This window comes from Littorina saxatilis, unplaced genomic scaffold (genome assembly GCF_037325665.1).
Source record: "Littorina saxatilis isolate snail1 unplaced genomic scaffold, US_GU_Lsax_2.0 scaffold_929, whole genome shotgun sequence".
Classification (NCBI taxonomy): domain Eukaryota; kingdom Metazoa; phylum Mollusca; class Gastropoda; order Littorinimorpha; family Littorinidae; genus Littorina; species Littorina saxatilis.
The window spans coordinates 22,501-30,000 of record NW_027127290.1 but is presented as its reverse complement, the minus strand read 5'-3'; positions in this window follow the sequence as shown (position 1 = coordinate 30,000).

Sequence of the window (7,500 nt, the reverse complement as noted above, 5' to 3'; positions counted from 1 at the left end):
CAGAGGTACACAATAACGTGCTATTGCAGATGCAGCCAGTCGCATTGAAATCACAAACTGACGACTAAATTGTGAAAAAAAAGGAATGTGGATCACACGGGTTCACGATTGCTCAGGGGTTAGATAAACCACGAAATCTGGTGTGTGGTTTACGCGAGCTAAATAGCAATTCAAACGAACCGTTTCATTTAATGCTATTAAATGCTATTGCAAGTGTGTACCATAAAGTTAGAACTGCTTTTTTCAATGAAGATTTAAATCGTTTTGTAAACCATTTGAGACATACTGGGGCTTTAACAGGCAAATGGCGCACTGTGTTAGGTTTGGCTAATCTACGACAGACGTATGGGAGGCCCAAAACGGCCGTTATGAGGAGGCTATTCTGCCAAAAAAGGGGGAAATGACAAAAAGGTGACAGAAAGAATAATGGCTATCCCAGTCAGCAAAGAAGCACACAAAACTCCATCATGCACGATCGTTTTTGTGGGTTGTTTTGTTTCTTTATTCATTTTTGGATAGAATTCATGTGGGTTCTCACTCTTTTTTCAGAATATTTAACGTTTTGGGTTGTTGTTTGTGTGTGTGTGCGTGCGTGCTGGCGCGCGTGCGTGTGTGCGCAGTGTGTGTGTGTGTGTGTGTGTGTGTGTGTGTGTGTGTGTCTGTGGGTGTGTGTGTGCGTGTGTGTGTGTGTGTGTGTGTGAGTGTGTGTGTGTGTGTGTGAACCATGCCTTGGTGTAAATGTGTGGGACCATGAGATCCGGAGTGTACAAGTCTATGGGGAGTTGGAGTTAGGGACCATGGGATTATGAGACAATGGAACTGTTAGGGAAGCCAACTGTGGAAACATGCGGTGATGGCAACAAAATAGAACGTTTGGAATTATCTTGATGCTTTGATGCTGAAAAGAAGTTGTGTTGTTTCAGTTGTATTGTGTTTCGTCTTATGCTGTTATTTCAAAGGTATTGTGCTGAAATATCGTATTGTGATTCCCAGGTAATATTGTAAAGCGCGGAAAGCAAGAAACACATCTGTGGTTTGCGCTGTACTGAGCTTTTGTTAGTATTATTATAAGTAGTAGTAGTAGTAGTAGTAGTAGTAGTAGTAGTAGTAGTAGTAGTAGTAGTAGTAGTAGTAGTAGTAGTAGTAACAGCAGCAGCAGTAGAAATAGTAAAAATAGTAGTAGCAGTAGTAGTAGTAGTAGCAGCAGCAGTAATAGAAGTAGTAGTAGAAATAGTAGCAGCAGGAGCAGTGGTAGTAGTAGTAGAAGCAACCGTAGCAGCAGCAGCAGCAGTAGCAATAGTAGTAGTATCAAAACTACGGAGCCTAAGGAAGAACAGACACAAGAAGAGTCAAGTCATTCTCCTTGCAGGCCAAACCAGCGTACTTTGTCCTGCTATCCACTCTGGCATCAATACTGCACTGTGCTTATTCTTCCCGGGGGAATAGGAGCCCGTCGTTTTCATCAGGAGACGAATTCCCAGTGAGAGAGGGAAGTGGGAACGCGTGTTTGCCAGAAAAAGTCTCTGCCTGGATTCCGTGAGAGGTTTTCCAGTTCCGTGCACGATTGTGCAATTCAGCAGTGCAAAGTCTTATTTCCATACATGTTCAGTTTGAAAAGCGAGGGAAAACACTGTGAAACACTGTCATTGTGACTCGTTTGCCTTGTGCTGTGCTGTCAGTGTTAGCATCGAAAAGTCGAACGCTCTGCCTCTGTGTACGTGAAGTGTGGGTGTGTGTGTCACGTGGTTGTGTGTGGATGTGTGTGTGTGTATGTGTATGTGTGTGTGTGTGTGTGTGTGTATGTGCAATCTTTCGCTAACGTTTACATTTATTCTCCTTAGGTGCTATTAAAAGGACAGGCTGGAAGATTAGGTTAAGTCAAAAACCTTTATCCTTTCGTAATAAGGTTCTGAGTTATGATATATCTCTCTGACTGTCTCTGTCTCTGTATCTCTCTATCTCTATCTCTCTCTCTCTCTCTCTCTCTCTCTCTCTCTCTCTCTCTCTCTCTCTCTCTCTCTCTTATAAAAAACTTAAGATTTTGCCTTTAAAAGAAAGATTTAAATCAAATAAACGCGTGCTCCTTCACAAAATCCTTTCCGGACATGCACCGAGTGCTTTCATTACAAAATTTAAAGCCAAACCAAGCCGAAAATTCAACGTCCCCATTCCGCGGATAGATCTCTTTAAATCAAGTTTAGCTTATTCTGGCAGCGTTTTGTGGAATTCTCTCCCGGAATCAGTTCGAGTCCCAACAAGTCTCAATACTTTCAAAAAACACCTCTCATTACATTTAATGTCAAATTACGAAAAGTCACAGTGATGGAAGACTTCGTTCTGATTACTGATTTTCATATTGATCATATCTGTCCATAAAGCATCAGTGTTTCATAACGCAAGAATGTATGTATAGCCTACAACGTGTATATAGTCATGTGAATAGTTTCTCTGCCTTGCTTATCTTTTGTAATTGTTTTACGTATGTATATATATTTGTATGTATATACAATCACTTAGTATATATATGTATTCAAGATTAGAATAGTCCCTCTCTGGGCGAGGGCTGGTTGAAAAGAAGCTCGTTTATATTGCTTATGCCACAACCCTCGTAAAATAAAATTTGATTTGATTTGATTTGATTTGATCTCTCTCTCTCTCTCTCTTTCTAAAATAGTTTAGTCCCTCTTTAGGGCGAGGGCCAGATGCAAAAAAGCATATCTATGCTTATTCTTGTCACTCTCAAAAAATAAAGATTTGTCTCTCTCTTTTTACAAAGCAAACAACATGAAGTCTGACTTTAAGAAACAAATGAATAAAGTGACAGAATTAACACGTCAAGCAAAAGCAAATTATTTTAATAAATTAATCGAGGACAAGAAAGATATTGCAACAGTTTGGCGTGCTGTTAATAACATATTAGGTAAATCTAAACGGAACTCAAATCGGTCTGCCCCAACCATCTCCCCTGAAGATTTTAGTAACCATTTGTTGTCCCTTGCCAATAGGCTAAATGAATCTGCAAAATGCGACAGTCCTGATTCTGATTTTGAAGTCTCTCTCTCAAAATTACATGATTTTTGTAATGACAAATGTAAACCAGACGATGTTTTTACTATTCCAGACATGGCAGTGCATGAGGTGGTAAGGCGCTAGAAGGCCTTGAAAATAAAAAATCCATGGGTCCTGACAAGATTCCTGCTTACTTGGTCAAATTAGCTCTACCATATATTGTGGAGCCACTCACCTATGTGTATAATCTCTGCATAAAGCAAAATACTGTACCTAGTTTATTAAAGAGAGCAAAAGTAATTCCACTCCATAAAGGTGGAAATGTATCCGACCCAAATAATTTTAGACCCATTTCCTTATTACCCATTTTATCCAAACCATTGGAAAAACATATTCACAAACATTTGCTCGCGTACATAGAAAGCAGAAACCTTTTCCATCAATTTCAATCTGGTTTTCGAACAAATCACTCTTGTCACAGCGCCCTTACCACGCTATGCTATACCTGGTTTTCTGCAACAAACCGATCTGAAATCAGTGGTGCTGTGTTTCTTGACTTTAAAAAAGCGTTTGATCTTGTTGATCATGAAGAAATTACAGTTGTATATCAGAAACAGTTCAGTGTGTAACTTTTTTGCTTCCTATTTACAGGACAGATCTCAATATACTGCCCTAAACTGTAAAATATCTACTGAGGAGACTGTGAAATGCGGGGTGGCTCAAGGGTCAGCGCTTGGGCCGATCTTGTTCTGTCTGTATATCAATGATCTGCCACTGCACATTTCTGATAGTAATGTAAGAAGTGATTTTTTTGCTGACGATTCTTCTCTTCATTCAAGTGGAAAGTCTGTTCCAGTAATAGAGTCCTCCATTGAAACAGCTTTAAACGATGTAAATAACTGGTGTAGTGCCTCCAATAAAAACTAAAAGTATGGTAATTGCAACCAGACAAAAACACCAGATTTCTCCACTCAAACTAAATCTTACTATTGGTACGCAATCAATTGAACAAGTTCAACAGCATCGCGTTTTAGGGGTAATTATTGATTGTGAATTCAAGTGGCAGGCACAATTACAGCATATTTGCAAGAAAGTAGCCAAGAACGTTTTCCTCCTATCCAAGTTAAAGCAATTTACAGACAGAAGGACTCTGGAAATGTTCCACCATGCTCATGTAATGCCTCACATCAATTATGTTTCGACGCTCTGGGATGGCAGCAGCAGTGATGTCCACTTGAAAAAGTTAGACTCTCTCTATCGTCGCTTGGCTAAACTCATCGTAAAGGATAATGCCCCAACAGATATGAAATTAAAAATGCTTAACTTTCTTCCACTGGAAAAGCATCTCAAGTTAAACAAAGCCATTTTCATGCATAAATTGTATTACGGTAAAGTGCCGATTTACATTACATCATTATTTAATAAAGCTACCGACAGATATGGGTCGGTCAACTTGATCCCACCGATTCCACGAATTGACCTTTATAAGACCAGTCTTGCTTTTTCGGGTACATCAGTTTGGAATTCACTTCCATCATCCTTTAAGCACTTAAAGTCATTAAAAAGTTTTTAAAAATGTGTCAAAAAACACTTAATGTCTGAGTAGTTTAACGCGTTTTGATTTACCACACTTAGTATTACGCCAAAGATGTTGGCATTGTATATTCTGAACATATTTTTGTTGTACTATTGCTACATGTTCGATTGCTACCAGCTTGTACTTATAATTACTTGCATAGTATGCATTTGATTTTATGAATAACCACATGTGTATGCTCTTCATGCCTCATCTTCATCATCATCATCATCATCATCATCATCATCATCATCATCATCATTATCATCATCATCGTCATCGTCATCTTTATCATCACGTGCTGAAGTTTTCTGACCTCCTTTTGTTGGTAAACTTTTTAACTTTTTAATTTTTAATTTTTCAATTTTATCATTGTGTGTCTGTGCGTCCCAAGGACAGATTGTAAGAAAAGGCGTAGCATTAAATCTTAAATCCTTGTTAAATAAAGTTCAATTCAATTCAATTCAATTCAATTCTCTCTCCTGCCATCTGGTATTTAATCAGTGAAGAAAAGACACCCACACGGTCCAGCCCCAACGCCTAATTACCGTCTGTCTATGCTAACTTGGTTTTTCTGTCCCCAGAACTTGTGTCTATTTGGGACATAACGTGATTATATGCTTGGAACTGCCTGTACTGGTGGACAATTAGAACAAAACAGATGGCCGAGTGTGAGCCTAACAAGTTCACGTGACACATACGTCACGGCGAAAGGGGCAGTGCAGTACTCTTCACGAGGCTAATTTAGCGTCTCACGTGATAATCTGTCAAGCTTGTTGACAGTAGTCGTAAAAATCAGAATCATTGCTGTCAAGTGCGGTAGCTAGGGCGGAAGAAAATTTGAGGCTGTCACCCTTGCCAGACATCGTTAGTCACGAATGTTTTAAGGTACAGTTATCTAATAAACTGCTTTCAAATCGCTAGAAATGTGTTAACATGTTGTTCGTAACCACACAACTCTGGATGCTCATTAGGTAAAATCTCGTTTGGATGACCAAGACTTAACGGTGCCTTAAAATAGCGTGAAGAAATTCATACCAATACTAATCGATTTGTCTTTTTCCGCACGGTTTTGTCGTGTCGTGTTCTGTAAAGCACACAAAAGAATAATTCAGTAATTAGTCTTCTAATACACGGATCTCCTAGTACACAAATAGACACACACAACATTGGCAATTTCTGACGCCTGTATATGGGCAGTTATATGTTTAGGCCAAAACAAAAATAGGTCTGTTTACGGTAACCCGACCGACCCTAGTTTTTTTCGCGCGACCCTAGACTTTTTTTTGGGCATTTGGGAAAAAAAAACCAAAAAAAAACCCATCTTGTTTTTTTGGCAAAATAACGTAAAAATATGTTTTTTTGGGGGAAAAAAAAAAAATAAAATCCCGACCTACCGACCCTATTTTTTTGGCCTATGTTACCGTAAACAGACCTTTTTTTTTTTTTTTGCCTTATTCCCTTCGCCAATCAAGCTTGCTTTGCGGAAATGAAGTATTTACGGCTGTTCCTACGGTGCTATTTTGATGTCCTTGCCTTCTGGGTACCGTGACTGTATTCGTCTTGATTAGACTGAAATGGTGCTTTATGATACAGTTAAAACGGATACGGGTGTTCTTCCGGACATTAATTTGTCCGTTGATATATTCCATTTTTGTTAATGAGCTGTCTATAAGTATGAGCTGTTTTAAGGGGTGGGATGGGAGGCGGATTAGGGGCGGGGTAGGATGGGGTGGGGTGGGCTATGTGTGTGTGTGTGTGTGTGTGTGTGTGTGTGTGTGTATGTGTGTGTGTGTGTGTGTGTGCGTGCATGTGTGTGTGTGCGTGTGTTCGTGCGAGCGTGCGCGTGTGTGTGTGTGTGTGCGTGTGCGTGTGTGTGTTTGTGTGTGTGTGTGTATGTGTGTGTGTGTGTGTGGTTGTGTTAGTGTGTGTGTGTGTGTGTGTGTGTGTCTGTCTGTCTGTCTGTCAAGTCCGTCTGCCTGTCTGTTTGTCTGTCTGTCTTCTGTCTGTCTGTCTGTTTCGGTCTGTTTCGTTGTGTGCATGAAATGTATATCCGTCTGCCTCTTGATGTATCCGTCTGCCTATCTTTCTGTGATCCGGGATGTGTCCCTGCCAATGCAGTTTCTCTGTCTGCCTCCCTTCAGCCCATACCTGTCTTCACGCCTGTCTTTCCTCCAACTTCTATAACACCATGCAGTGAACATACTGTCGCCATTTCTACGCCCATTCTCGTTGACATTTCACATCTGTTCATGTTTGTCTTTTTACTCCAGTGACAGCCTGGCGTTCGCCACGGAGCCGGTAATAGGAAGCCTGGCCAACGTTCTCGGCAACTACGAACGTTTGCCCGCCAACGTCAGTCCGGAAATCAGGGTAGGTTGTATCCTTAATTATCATGTTGTCCTTGCTGAAAGATATACCCGCCCTCGTTGTGTGCGTCATCGTGTTGATCGACAAAGATTTGCACAGGCTCTCACGCGGAATGAAAGCTACACTTAGACACACTCAAAACCTTCAACACGATGGACAGCTGTGTTCTGTGCAGAGTGATTTTCTTTGTTTGTGTGTTTGTGTCTTTATTTATTTATTTATTTTTTTATTTTTTTAATTTATTTTTTTTGCTGAAGCAGTTGTATGTTAATATGCCAACCTACTTCCGAAAACGTTTCCCCGTTGCACAGGAAGCAGTCTAGCCACATGTTGTTGTTTTTTTTTCTCGTTTGCCAAGCACATCACTGTGGCCCCATAGTTTAGATGATTGCTTTGGCATTTACAATATCTTGACAGAAAAGACATTATGTATATTATATATCGCTTGAAAAAAATAATTTGCAATAAACAACTTTCATTACATGTATTATTTCAAAGTTTAGCCACATGTTGACTGGTGGTATGTGTCCAAGTGGAGGGATAGT